At 36.7% G+C, this 15,374-nt stretch overlaps 1 long non-coding RNA gene across 2 annotated transcripts; it reads right to left on the bottom strand.

The window, feature by feature from the left end:
- Window positions 1–783: 783 nt before the first annotated feature.
- On the bottom strand, window positions 784–5,240 carry LOC148695050 (uncharacterized). 2 transcript variants are annotated; one of them, XR_015965709.1, is made up of 4 exons: window positions 5,115–5,240; window positions 4,883–5,049; window positions 4,230–4,295; window positions 784–999 (listed from the first exon to the last, which is right to left on the bottom strand). It is a non-coding gene; the product is annotated as an uncharacterized LOC148695050 (long non-coding RNA). The 2 variants fall into 2 exon arrangements; XR_015965710.1 differs by lacking the exon at window positions 4,230–4,295.
- Between the last annotated feature and the right edge of the window lie 10,134 nt (window positions 5,241–15,374).

Below are 15,374 nucleotides of genomic sequence, written 5' to 3' on the forward strand. Positions count from 1 at the left end.
CAATCTATAGGCTGACTTGTACGTTAGTTTGAGCAGCTGATGTACAATTGAGCTTGCCTTCTTAGCCAATCTCTTTGTATGGCCAATATTTCAATTTTCTGTTGCTCATTGATGTGTATTTAAACTAACCTAAATAATAAATTAATTTAAATCAAATTAAACTTGCAAACGCACGAATCAATTGTAATAATATATACAAATATGAGGTCTATCGCACATGAATTGCTTTATTACCAATTGAACCGATTAATCATGCTAAATTAATTAAACAAACAAAGGATATATTGAATTGAATAATTGACTAAGACTAAACTTAACAAGAAAAGGAAAAGATAATTAATTAAAATAAACACACTACACAAGAAGAAATTGAGAAACAATGGAAGTCTAAGGTTATGAATCCACCAACAACAATCCTATTTACTTTTCCTAGAGCCAACTACCATCCAATTATCATGCCAATGTAAAGGTTGTTCTTTCTAAGGTATGAATTAATCCGTGGTTAGGCATCAACTCGTGTACCTCTACATATAATTATATCCTATTGGTTTGGCATACAATTAAACACATAAAAACCCATTATGCATAGAAGAATCATGTCAACCAAGTAGGACCAGCTTGATATTGGTCATCCTCACTAGTTTGTCTACTCTTCTTAATCTTAATTCCAATAAAACTAATTGATCGGTCATCCTCATATATTTATCCAAATATCTAGATGCAAAATTCCTAAATGTGATCAGTCATTAGAAAATCAAATCAGAAGTAAAATACGCACAAGGATTAAGAATATAATATGACATATAATCGAATAACAATTAACAAGTACTTTGCAAATATTCATGTCATGGCTTCACCATAAACCTTAGAAAATAACTTAGTCACACATAGAAGTAAAAATAAAAGAAAGATAGAACCCGGAGTCCATGGCAAGGCAAGTCTCTGAGCTCTTCTTCGTGAAATATGGCGATGGTGAATTGTGTAATGGTGTGCGTCGATCTGTAGAGAGAGATTAGGACACCTTAATTATACAAAGAAAGCCCTAAAAGGTATTGAAGAAACTCTCCAACAATAAAACAAACTCCTAAACAATTAAAGACACAAACTAGGAAAAAATCATTTTTGGCTTGGGAAACACATCTTCTGTCTTGCACACCAATTTTGGGGTCAATTTATCTTTTGGAAAAGAAACATAATGTTATGTCCTATCTTTCCAAGCACATATCGTATGCCACTAGGAAAAATCGGGAATGGCTCGCAATCTTCATTCTCGCACAACTGCGTAATTCTGACGAGAATGCAACTCTTGCGAGATTGACTTGTAAAACTAGAATGAACGACTACATGGGAAATTATGAAATTTGGATACAATGATCTTCAACCTCTTAGATTTATTCTCCAATTGGCCTTGCATCAAAATTCCTTCGGAAAGTCGATTTATCACCAAAAACGTCATAATTACGCAGATTGGTTGAAATGAAGGAAAGCAAAGTAATAAGGCTCTTTTATAATCAATTCCTTAACAAAACTTAGGGATAATTAACATGAAAATATGAGAAATAATGGACCTATCAAATACCCCCAAACTTAATGTTTGCTAGTCATCGAGCAAAACAAAAATAAAAGACATCAAGAAAAACAATAGACCTTCCATAAATTAGACTTGGTGCGATCTACAAAAGGTCACCAAACTTAAAAGAATTAAATACTTTTCCAAATAGAATTAACCAAACCTTACATAACATTCTCAAGTGTAATGAGTGAAATAACCAATATCAATACAACTTACTCAACCTGGATAGGTATATGCAAACCAACTTCAAATCCTCCACCATGAATATCACTCGCAAAAAAGATCACACATTAAGGAGCAAAGTGTTTCACTCAAATCATGATAAGCAATATAAACCCCTTAAACTTACTCTTCATATCAACCCTCCACTAATGTAAATAATTACAACATCAAAGATCAAAGGTCTTTACAAGGGTTGTAATATTAGGCTAGGGTATGGGCTATGCAAGAAAGGATAGGGAAAAACAAAAGCTTAAGAAATACCAAGATATATTCATTATGTAATTCGGTCGACTATCTTTTCAAACTTATTTTCGATTATTGGCGTCCAGGACTCATGCTGTAAGAATGGAACAAATTTTGAACTCACACTTTTTAAATTTCTTCGATACTTTTTCTTTTCTTTTCTTTTCTTCTTTTTTCGATTTGTTTGTTTCTCTTTTTTTTTTTAACACAATAATATTAATAATAATATGACACATGGTACCTCAATACGCGCCACTTCTTTGTTGTAGAACTCAACCATTATCTCCTTCCCTATCATCGTAGTATCTCCTAAGCTATAATGTATGGCTAATATAAGTTAAATAGGTAAGGATGATTGTGGGTGATGAAAGAAAAGGCTAAGTGTTTGGTTTCAAAGGGTAACTAGGGATAATATAATATAAGAGGTTGGTTAGAAAGGCTCAAATGATCCAAACATGGCCAAAATCATCTCCCTAATGTTGCATGACTTAGCATTTCGCCTCAAGAGATATTGAAGCAAGTTCTAGTGAATGATAATGCAATCATGAAACTCACAGAAAAAGGATCTGCAAGAGGCTCAAAATCTCACAAGGGTTCAATAAGTTTTCACCCAAAAATCTACATACAATTCTCGAAGTTAAGAGTTAGTCATACTAACATTGGTTGTTTGAATAAAATAAACTTGAGAATGATCGTGTAAGAATTTGATTAACCATATACAGCAACTAAAATTTCACATAAAAAGAACCAATTCAAATAAGAATGTGACCTTGACTTATGGAAGGTCTAATTAAAAGAAACGACTCAAGAAAAAGAAAATCGTTTTTATTTGTTTGACATTTTTTTATTTCTATAGGTTAATTTTCATGACAATTTTTTTTTACAAGTAATGCCAAAAGGCCAAACGACTAATTAAGCTACCTAATATGGACACAAATAGCTCAATTTGAATAAAGAAGCCGATGACCAAATCAATAAGAAAAACAAATTTCAAAACCTGATTTAACCAATTTTGACTGACTTTGACTCTCACTCTTGTACCCACCGTACATGTGACTTTGGGTCAACCAAATTCAATTAGACAAAGGAAAACTGGGCATCCAATTCGACTCAATGACACATCCCGATCTGGAATGTTCATCTGGACTCCAAATCAAGTTATGTTGGCTGATACCAAAAAGGTGATGAAGCCATATAGAGTGGTGATGTGGAAAATGAGAATAAACTTAAACCTAAAAGTCACTAAATACAAGGGTGCGCATGTGAGCGAGATTGAACCCATTTCACATGTGATGTCAGAGCATAAATAGGGTACAGTAAAAATAAAATAAGAATTATACCATCGAAAATAGTCTCTTATATCAACCATTCCCAAAAATCCTCGTCGACACAAGAGCTCTGCCACTAAACTCAGGAGGGGCGAAAAATAAGGGTGAGTGAGCCTAAAAAATAAAGTTTTGTAAAATCCTTTTCAAAAATGTATAATCCCTCACTGTAAACTAAGTATAGTTTCCAAATATATATATTGTACTATGTATAATACAAGAACAACTACTATAAACATCAATATTTCATAAATGCGGTAAATCACAATATTTAACATATAAAACATATAACATTCGGTAATCACAATATATCGCATAAACAAACATATAAAAGTCGAGTGCTCATCGACATATGCTGACACATGAGCTCATGCAGAGATATTCTGACATGAACAGCACTAGGTGTAAAATGATTTACACTATAGTACTACAATCACGTAAAGACTGACACTATGTATGTCACATACGAGTCCTAATTTCCTATAGCAATATAGGAGAACTGACACCTACAATGGATCCAAAGTAAGCATATCGGTGCGATGTAAACATACACATGAAGGTTGGCCCTGGCCTAGGCGAGTAACTTTAGTGTAGCATGCATGGTGAGCAGTTAACATAAATATGATCATGCCACGGTAATTCGATAATTCTAGTCAATATAATACTATTCATGGCCGTAAATACAATTAAGGCATCCCCAAATAGTACACATACTTGTGCATCCCGTAGGATTTATGATGATTTCATAATTCTCATTATTACGACACTTCTTGTAAACCTTAATTTAATTATAGCACGTAGAAATATCATTATTAAATATTTATGAAAACTAAATAAATATATACTAATTAAAAGCAAAAACCTACTCATAAATCATGTTGCCGAGTCAAACCTGCCTCACGGGCATCAAAGATCCTTGCGATGCGTTTCACCTAGAAACAAAACTATTTACATAAATATATAATGTACTAACATAAATACGCATTTTTGTACAAAGTATGGTTAATAAAGGAACTATTTTAAAACTGTTGAATTTCATAAAACAAAGGGCGGATTCAGATTCGAATTCGAATTCAGCACATCAAGAAACCTAAGGAAGGACTTTAGGTTTCTGCACACGTTGTCACATCCTACCACTAGGTGGCTGCACAGGTAGCCACGTGCTACACTCACCAGCCACCATGTGCCCCTCATATGCTCGCAAGTACAATAGTACTCGTCTTCCTCGTGAAGACAGGGGCTTGGCCAATTTTTAGGCTGATTTCCAGAGTTGATTTCTGGCTCAATTTTCAACCAAAATCAATGATTCAATAACCAAGGTGGAGTTAGGAATGTAAGGAATAGATCTATACATTTTCGAGACCGAGTAATGATCATAATTGACCAAAAAAATGGCCTAAAAGTGGGGAAGTCTCCCCTTCATCCTTTCTGCATTAACCTTCCTCCAAACCATATACAAATGTTATAAATAGTACCAGATTATCATTAAAAAGAGAATTTGAAAAATCCTGAGGCTTACCCTAATTGTGCATAGTGGAGTTTACAGTGAAAAATGGCGACAGTGGTCTCCTTATTTGCTTCTGTGCATTGAGGGAGGTGACCCGAGGCTTACCAATGCCGGAGATGGTGGTAGCCTCGTTGGATTCGTGGAAGGACAGTAGCTTCCGCAGTCTGCATTTTCTGTGCCTACAGAGGTGAGAGAAGATAATGAGAGGTTGAAGGGTCTAAGTTTTATGTGTTATTTGACTTACTTCAAATATGGATGTCAGTGGTGAAGGTTGATGGCTTCTGTGTTGATCTGTGCACAGAGAGAAGAGGGGCGACAGTTGAGAGGGAAATGAGAGTCTAAGAGGTGATAGAAAATAGATAGTGAAATGAGAGAGTTAAAAAAAAGATTGAAATGATGGAAATGAAAAGAGAGGTTCGAGAGTTCTGGAAGGGGACACAGGGACAAGGGAGGAGTGGGGTGTGGACCTGAGGTGGCTCGCAAAACAAAACACTAAATATCTTCCCAACATGAAATTACCAATTTGCCCTTAGTATTCGATGTTTCATAAAATCTTCATTGTGACTGCAAATTCGATTCCGTTTGCGCCCAAGCATTCGTATTGTCGAGTACTATGAGAATATATATGTGTGTCTTTGGGTTAAGCCCAAATAATAATTAATTAGGAATGAGGCCTAATAATAAAATACCAATGTAGATAGGCTTACTTGCCTACTTGCTTAACGAACCCAACAAATAAGCCATTGATATTATAGTCTACAGCCCGTAAAGTTGAAAATTCACTGTTGTCTTGATGAACAAATAATAACTTCCCGAGGGTGCAAAATTATCATTTTGCCCCTCATTGGGAAACATGCATAAGTTGTCCGATTTACTGTTCGTTCATTTTCATGTGTTCGTAAGAACACGTGCTACCTAAGAAGATGTGCAAAGGAAACAAAAAGTAAAAAGGATTCAATATCCATGAAGGATTTCCATTTAGTCCTTCAGAGGCATATTCGTAATTTTCCTAGGTTAGGGAATAAAATATATAAATTTTGGACGGGATGTCACACTCAAACTGGCAAAAATGAAGTATATGGCAATGATTTTTCATGCTTTAATTCAATTAGAAACTTAAATCTCCACCCCCGAAACTTAAACTAAAATTGTCCTCAATGTTTAAAACAAAGAAAGCATAACAAACTTGAATCTTTGTTATGCATGATGAAGCATGATGAGTCATGCCTTGTAATGAATTCCCCCAAACTTGAATCTTTGTTGACCATTGTTCCTGAAATCATGAAGGAAATTAAAACTGACTCCAAAAACAACATGAAAACTATGAAACAAAGGAAATATTTAGACGCTTCTTTATAGTCATGAGCCAGACTATGTCGAAATTAAGTGAAGGATGATGGATCATTCAAATGGGGAACAACTCCATCAATCTTCTTCATTTTCCTTGCCTTCCACCTTGTAGCTTTAAAATTTAGTGTGAATGGAAGACAATTAGGCACTGGATATTTTTGCTTCTTCAATTTCAAAGCTCCAAACATCTTTTTCTTCTTCACCTTTGTCCGTTGACTTTTCCACCATATCTTAGCCATTGGAATGAAACTGAGTTGATCGTGTATAACTTCAATTTTTGGTTCAACTCCAAAATTTCTTCCATATTTTGGTAAGTGAACTTCAAGTGGATCCATGGAAGCATGCAGAAAGAATGAATTTGGAACTTTAAGATTAGTGGAGTCAAAGAATATCTAACACTCGGAAATTTTTTGGGGGAGATGGATTTTCTTCAAATACTTTTAAATTCGGTACCCTGTCAACAATTTGTTTTACTTGAGAAAGTGAATTCTTGATGGTGATAACTTAACTAGTCAGCTCAAGCAGAGGGTCCTCCAACATTGAATTCTCTTTCTTTTCTTTATCTTCATTTAGTTTAACCAGATGGTTGTCAATGTCCTCCTCACTTCTCAATGTGGTGATGGCACTATACCATGTCCTCATCACTTCTCAATATGGTGATGGCACTATCTTGTTCATGGCACACATCTTACTCAATTTGATTAGCTTCAGGTTCACTTAGAAATATTTCTTGGTCTCTTTCAATCAATATCGAAGCAATTTGACCAACTTGCTTTTTCAAATTTACTATTGCTCGATTATTTGCTTGCTCCCCTTGCTGAAGAATTTGCAAAAGTTGAGTGGTTGTTTGTTGATACTGCATGTTAGCTTGAACCGTTTGTGCAAAAGCTTCTTCCTATAAAGGTCTTTTGGGTTCCACGAACCATATTTCATAATGCTGCGGTCAATCACAGAGCGTTTAAGAGAAACCTTGTACCGTAAGATGTGCATTACTTTGCACTATTTCATTCATCTCACTATGCTTCCTTTCCCACTTGTAACACAGCAAGGTTACCTTTGGTAGTATAGGAACGATAGGTCCAAACACACTTTAGTAAGGAATTTAACCTGGATTGTAATTTCAGTTGTCCAATTAGTTTTACGTTGTCACTAATCAATAGAACATGGTTCGATATCGTTTCTTTTCATTTATGTCGGTAGCTACTGTATAAGTGAAAATATCATCGATGATAATCTTATTCCTATTCCATATCTCATCCAAACTAGTATACTAGACCAAGACTTCAAGTCTAAGGAGTAATCCGGATTAATCTCATGGGATGAAAATGATTTGAAATAGCCATCGAGTATAGATTCATTTTGTGCCATGACCTTTCTATTCTAGGGAAGTGAATCATATAAACCAAGTAAACTATTGTGTTTCAGGCTGAGACAAATTGATTGGCTATTCATCAGTGTACTGGACCGTCTAACAAGGGCGGCCAAACCATCCAATAAGGGTGGCACACCCTTCGGGGATGTTGACTCAACGCCTATTAGGTATGTCTATCATTGCAGGCAAGTTTTCACCTGGTATATGATCTCATCACTTTAGCTAGATCATAGGAGTATGTCTGGAGAAACATTTTGAAAGCTAGAATTCATCACACTTGCTCATTGCATTTGTGAGGTATGAGGATCGAGATGAGACATAGTGGGCAACGTCCACACAAATTCGCGTCATTCTATAGGAACGTTAACGTTCTTATCTCCCCTTAACAACGAAAAAACTGTCTCATTGAAGTGATTTGATGCGAGATTTATACGCGCACAAATTAAACCCTCGTTTGACAATTGTAGTAGAATGGATAAGTGAGGGATCGTTCTAGACCGGGGATTAGGAGGGCTTGCTAAAACCTTCTAAATTGACTTAAAAACATAAAAACACAATATAAAACACTATTTAATGCTCGAAGAAAGCAAAACTAAAAATAAGAAAGATTAAGACTAAGACTTCAACGAAATAGGGGGGAATTGGATTTGGACGAATTTAAACTAAAATGAATACTTGGAAACAAAACCAATTGTAAATATGGATTTGACGGAAATGAATGGATGGGAAGCTAGCTAAGGGTTCTTTCTCTACACATGATATTTATGCATATGAATCAATTTCCAGTTATTCCTTCATTGAATTATGAACGACAATGCCCCAAATTAACCGTGACATCACTAGTTAACCCTCAGATTTTCCTTATATTATTGGATTGGATGGCATCATTCGACAACCCAAAACATTCTCAAAAGTTCCCTACATGTCATCATAATAGAGATACAATCGAAGATCATTAAGAATAATGAAAACCATAAGCATTGACAAAGCATTTGCAACTATGACATCATGTTACTCATGCTAAGAATTAAACTTAACGCGATCGTGACAAGCGACCTTCACTACTTTCAAGTATAAGTTAGTAACGATTATGTGAAACATCTTAAACTTTAGCCACATATTCATGCATGCTAATTAAGTGTCGACCCTCAATCAACAAACACAAATAAGTTAATCATCAAATAGTTAAGCCAATTGCATTCACGAATCAAGAGTTCATAACCGGAATTCATCAATTCATATCACATAAATAATCATGGTATTGAAATCACCCCTAGCCAAAAAGGGTTTAGTTCCTCATAACTTTGAAATCAAAGAAACACCTAAACATTCCAACAACTCAAACTTGAATTGTATGAACGTTTAGGCACTCTTCTCTTCCATTCCTCATATTACAAAACAAAGAGAATTGAATTTAAACATTGAAATCAAAGAAACGCGTAAACATTCCAACAACTCAAACGTGAATTGTATGAACGTTTAGGCCCTCTTCTCTTCGTCTTCGTTGTAGCACAAGGACTAAGGGATGTTGTTGGTGTGTTGAATGGATTGGGGGATTATGGAAATGGAAGAAATGGAGGAGAAAGGGAAGGAAATGGTGCAGAAAATGGAGAGACTCACGGCTAGGGAGAAGATGGAAGTGTTTGTGGTATGTTGTGTATGAAAATGAGATCCTCCCTAAATGAATGAATGCAAGGGTATTTATAGGAGTAGTGGAGGGAACATATGGCTATGTCATTTGTACGTGAAGTAGGTGGATGTTGTAGGTGAAGTAGGTGGATGTTGTAGGTGAGTAGGTGGATGTTGTAGGTGAAGTAGGTGGATGTTGTAGGTGATTATGAGTGATAAGTGATAAGTGTATGATATGTTAAGTGATAAGTGAATGATTATGATAAGTGATAAATGAATGTATGATATGATAAGTGGTGAATGATATGTGGTGAATGATAAGTGGTAGTGTTTAAGTATTTAAAATAGGGAACAAAGCCCTTCCTTGCATGGCAAGGAAGGGAGACACAAGGAAACACACGACAATGTCCTAAGGTTGCTAGGAATGTTGTTTTTGTGTTCTAAAATGCGTAGGAGTTTTCAATGATGCTCAAACATGAGGTCTTTTTAGGATTTAACTTTCCTACTTCAAGTCTTCAATTTCGTCCAAACTTTGGCTCCATGGATAAGCTATCCAATCCATGCCCAAAAATGCTCCAAATAGCCTCAAAATGCACTTTCTTGCTCCCTAAGCCCTTAGAACCTGAAAACACACAAAAGAAGCATAAAGAACTAAAATAACTAGAGAAACATAACGTAAATGCACGAGAACAAGCCATTTAAGTCGCATGAATATGCTCCTATCAAACTCCCCCACACTTATCTTTTGCTAGTCCTCGAGCAAAACAGAATAAAAACAAATAAACAAAACGACACTAAACACGTAAAACACAACCTACACCTTCCAACAATCGTTTCAGGGATTTCCAATGCACATGACAAGTTAAAAATCATTATTCCCACAGAATTTAGCCATCTTTACCCTTAAGTACATTCTTAATCATAGTTACCACATACTAGTTCGCAATTAAGCATTTAAAACCATGTTTTGAATGTAGTAACATGCCTTAGAGAATTTGCTCAAATCCTTACAAGATATGCACTCGTTTTTCACACAGATTTTCTGACTACACTCCCTACACTAGGTATATGTGAGAAGATTGATGTAAACATGTAGACGAACACTCACATATGTTATAACAAGGAAAGCATTTTCTGGAATTATTAACATGTATATGATCTCATGAATGGAATGCTACTACTTAGAATGAGAACCAGTGATTCCATAAGCTCATATCAATTCCAAACTCCACATATTGAATACATAACATCAAGATAGAAGTTGAGGGTTGTAACGGGGCTAAGGGTAATGGTTTAACAAAGAAAGGTAAAGTGAAACAAAGGTAATAGAAAGCGAAGTAATGAAATTGACACTTAAACTCACTTTTAATGGCAGAAATCAACTTTTAAACACAAGGGAAGATTCATGCAACAACTAGGGTCAAATTCACTCTTTTGGACCCTAGTTTCAATAACCAATGCTTGTGAGATCATTCTCACTTATTTTTCAACTCTTTTTTTTTTTTTTTTTTTTTTTTTTTTTTTTTTTTTTTTTTTTTTTTTTTTCTTTTCAACAATTTTTTTCTTTATTTCATTCTTTGGCCGTGCCCTATTATCTTCCCCCACACTTATTTTCTGCAGTATATTGATCAAAAGGAGTTCATTCTAAGTCATGCTTCACTATCCTTTAAGAACAAGGGGTTAACAAAGAAAAATAAGCTTGAAAAGGCTCAAAAGGGGTAATCCTACAATACATGTGAAAAGGGATAGGCTTTTTGGCTTTGCTAACAACTTCATCTTATTGTATGTTATGCAATCAATATCATGCTTTGAATGAAACGGATATAAGTTCTAGCATTTAGTTCTATCATGATACAATTGCATTCTAAGTAGTAACCAAGCAAGGAATAATGAGATCATGCAACGACTTTAGAAAACAAGAAATCACAGATTATACTCTCCAAAGAACGTTATAGGCTCAAGTCTTTCAGGGTTGTAGCGTTTGTTTGAGTTCCTTCCTTCAAGCATGTTACAAAAACGAATTTTTCTTTTATGATTGCATGTGAAGTCATACATTATAACCATAACCAAGCATATACCAAGAGTAAATCAAACTTTCATCCATGTTTATAACTTTTTTTAACAGTCATGCAATTACAAACCAAATCCTCATTATTGTGTTGGAAGGTACCCTAAGACACAAACACACAAAAACGACTCAAAACACTCTTTTTAGGCTTTTCAAAACAATTTTTTCAAATTTTTATGGTATTTTCGGAGTTATAAAAACAAAACATACTAAAACACTCTAAAACAACTTAAAAACACCTTAAAACAGTAAGGAACAACATTTGAAGTTATGGGCGATAAAATCCCACGAATTTGCATTAACAACATTAGTTAGCCCCCCCCCCCCCCCCCCCCCCCCCCACACTTAAATCAAACATTGTCCTCAATGTTTTAAGCATAGATTCATACAAAACATAAGTAAACACACAAACAACAACTAAACATACTAAACATGGCAGAATGTAATTAACAAAGAGAAGAGTTTAGGGACGCAAATCTGGTTATGGAGTGTAAATTCCATCTTCTCTTTGTTGATTGCATTGAGGCTTGATCTTGATGATTCCACAGGCTTACTCTCGAACTGGTTCCCGCCCATCGTTGATTTTCCTTTGTGCTACTCTTGAACTGGGCAGCAGGATTCTTTTGGTCTTCCCCGAAGGTCTGAGCTTATCCCTTTTATCTGTTTCTTTGTTCAATCTTTGCAGGAGTGGTCTCTTCTCTGGAAGTGTATCAACCGTTGAAGATGACTACTCGAGAGCAATGCTAGGTAAGCAATCAGGAATAGATTCCAGGCAGTTGGCTCCAGATCGGAAGACTGACTCCAAGTGCCGGCTGATTGCTTCTTTTACTTTGCCATGTGAGTAAGAACAAGGACAAAGAAAAAGACAGGGAAAGAGCATGATATGAGATACTTTTGCTTTTGACCTTGATGATATGAGATACCTTTGCTTTTGAAGAAGCGGTGAATGAATCAGCACATGTATTTGTTGTGCTGTTTCCTCCTGGGTCATATGTACTCCAGACATCTGGTATCATCTTTGGGGAAGAAGAAAAAATTGAGTAATTCGAAAGGCTTTGCTGGGAGTGCTCCCTCAGAGGTGAGGGAGAGTTGGGCATTTTCTTCAGGTTTGCCCTGCCATAAAAGACGAAGGTCGACATATATAGAGATAATATCAAGTGGTGGTACTTTTTACCTTTGTCGACAAACGTTTTGATCCCGCAAATCCGGCTTTTTGAAATAATGGCGCCTCTTCGATCTCTGAACACGCCTCTTCGATTTCTGAGCAGGCGCCCCTTCGATTTCTGAACGACGCCCCTTCGCTTTCTGAACGACACGTGGTAGTGCAGATGCGGCTCCTTTTGACAAAGCTGCACGCGTCTTCTGAAAAGCTGAGAAAGCATCGCCGAACTTTGCGCTTGTCGGCTAAAGATGTGTAGTTGCGATGATGGCCTCCACGTGTTGTCTGAAAAGAAGAACTCTTTTGACAAAGTTGAACACGTCTTCTGAAAAGCTGAGAAAGCGTCGCCTAAATTACGCCGGAAATTTCGGCTTTTTGAATCGGTGGACGCGTCGCCTTGGCTTCTTATTGAGGTATCGATCACCGCCACAAACACACTCTGAAGATTTCCCATTCTTGAAAATCGTCTCCGGCCCTTCGAAATTTAACTCCATCCACCCATTCTCTTTGAACACTTTTGAAAAAAATGGCAAACTCATCGAACCTTAGCTTAGATTTGAGTCTCAGCAGCGATCCGGTTGCGCCCCGTCAAGGTAATGTATGGCGCCCTTCTTTTTTTTCTTCTAACGGTCCTCTTTCAGGTGAAGACTCTGTGATGCAGGACGCCACAACAGCTACAATAGTAGCTAGGAACCTCCTCACACCAAAAGATAGTAGGCTGCTGTCAGGACGGTCCGATGAGTTGGCCGTTCAAGAGTCCCTCGCACTTAGTGTTCAGTGTGCGAGTTCTGTGTCCAACATGGGCCAACGCCTGCTTGCCCGCTCCCGTCAGGTGGAATCATTGATGGCAGAGGTGGAAAGTCTCAAGCAGGAGATCAAACTGCTTAAGTACGAGAATAGAAGTTTGCACGTGCTTGCCAACAACTATTCGACGGGTATGAAGAGGAAGCTTGATGAGCTACAAGAATCCAATGGTCGGATGCAAAGTGACCGTCAAACTGACCGTCAAAGGCTTTCGGCTTACTTCCAGAGGCATATTTTTCCTGGCTCGTCCAGCGTTTGGCCAAGTATTGGGGCCTGGAATGCTCTAGCTCCGATGCCTCCTGCTCCGATGCCTCCCGCTTCTATGCCTCCCGCATCTATGCCTTCCGCTTCGACGCCTCCTGCTTCTAGAATTTTGCCCAGTAGTGGGGCTTCAAGTAAACGCCTTTTGTGAAGGCTCCATCTTTCCTTGTTTAGCAGTGCCTATCAATAAACCAAACATTTTCTCAATGTTACAATCATAGACTCACACAATTAATAAACAAACAAACAATAACAACTAAACAACCTAATAAGGCAGAAACGAAATAGCAACAAAGAGAGACACAAGGAAGGGAGACACAAGGAAACACACGACAATGTCCTAAGGTTGCTAGGAATGTTGTTTTTGTGTTCTAAAATGCGTAGGAGTTTTCAATGATGCTCAAACATGAGGTCTTTTTAGGATTTAACTTTCCTACTTCAAGTCTTCAATTTCGTCCAAACTTTGGCTCCATGGATAAGTTATCCAATCCATGCCCAAAAATGCTCCAAATAGCCTCAAAATGCACTTTCTTGCTCCCTAAGCCCTTAGAACCTGAAAACACACAAAAGAAGCATAAAGAACTAAAATAACTAGAGAAACATAACGTAAATGCACGAGAACAAGCCATTTAAGTCGCATGAATATGCTCCTATCAGATCTCATCACTTTAGCTAGATCATAGGAGTATGTCTGGAGAAACATTTTGAAAGCTAGAATTCATCACACTTGCTCATTGCATTTGTGAGGTATGAGGATCGAGATGAGACATAGTGGGCAACGTCCACACAAATTCGCGTCATTCTATAGGAACTTTAACGTTCTTATCTCCCCTTAACAACGAAAAAACTGTCTCATTGAAGTGACAATCCGCAAATGAGTGGTATAAAGATCACATGCAAGGGCTCTAAGAGAGCTAGTGTGAAGGAGAATCATGATTGACAAAGATTCACATCCTTCTTTGAGAACCCATATTCATATACTGCGGCGGCACAACTTGGCAAAGTGTGCTTGTAGGCTGATGTAGATATGATGGCTAGTTCATTTATGGATCGTTAGGATAAATTGATTGATTAACATTATTAAGTAGGACTTAATAAACTCAATAATAGCTTAGGAGCTTTTTTTGGCTGCTTATAACAACCATGATGTTTTTATGGCTGATAATAGCCTTTCTTTATGTAATTTTCAATTTTAAGTGTTATTAAGTTTAAGGTCCTTTTAAATTCTAAATATAAGTTACAAATTATGATAAAACCCACTTCTTGCTAGATGGTGGGGAGGTTGGACTTTTTTTATTAATGAAAATACTCAAAGTATTTCTCTATTTCAATTTCGTGCCTTTCTCTTTGTGAGATTGTTCAGTTTTTGTTTTTAGTGTCTACGTCATAGGCTGGTACTAGAACTAAATTTTATAAGGTTTTCAGGTCTCTCTTCGCACTAGGAGATAGTGGACCCTACCTATTCATCCTATCTATCATTTTACTTCATTTTTATCCATTACACCCTATATCAGTTGGTATCAGAGCGTCAGCTCGATCCAAGGGTGACGCTATATCAAGGGTAACAACACCAGTTCAAGTTCCTACTACAAAAGTCAAGTTTGTAAGAAAATCTTTAATTTTGAGATAGAGAATCCACACCATCTATCCATTATCGGAAAGCTTAGGGAGTCTTGTTTCGTACCTATTCATCCTATTTATTTAATTATTTCGTTTCTATCCATTTGGGACACTTAGGCACAAGATCCTACCTATTGATGCTATCTATCATTTATTTCGTTTTTATTCATTGCTAGAGATGTGATTTAGGTATAAGTTAGTGTGCCTAGTATCGCATTTATCCAGACAACTAACTTTCCCA

The sequence above is a fragment of the Pyrus communis genome, chromosome 8, assembly GCF_041283825.1.
Source record: "Pyrus communis isolate YQ-2024b chromosome 8, ASM4128382v1, whole genome shotgun sequence".
In the NCBI taxonomy this organism is placed as follows: domain Eukaryota; kingdom Viridiplantae; phylum Streptophyta; class Magnoliopsida; order Rosales; family Rosaceae; genus Pyrus; species Pyrus communis.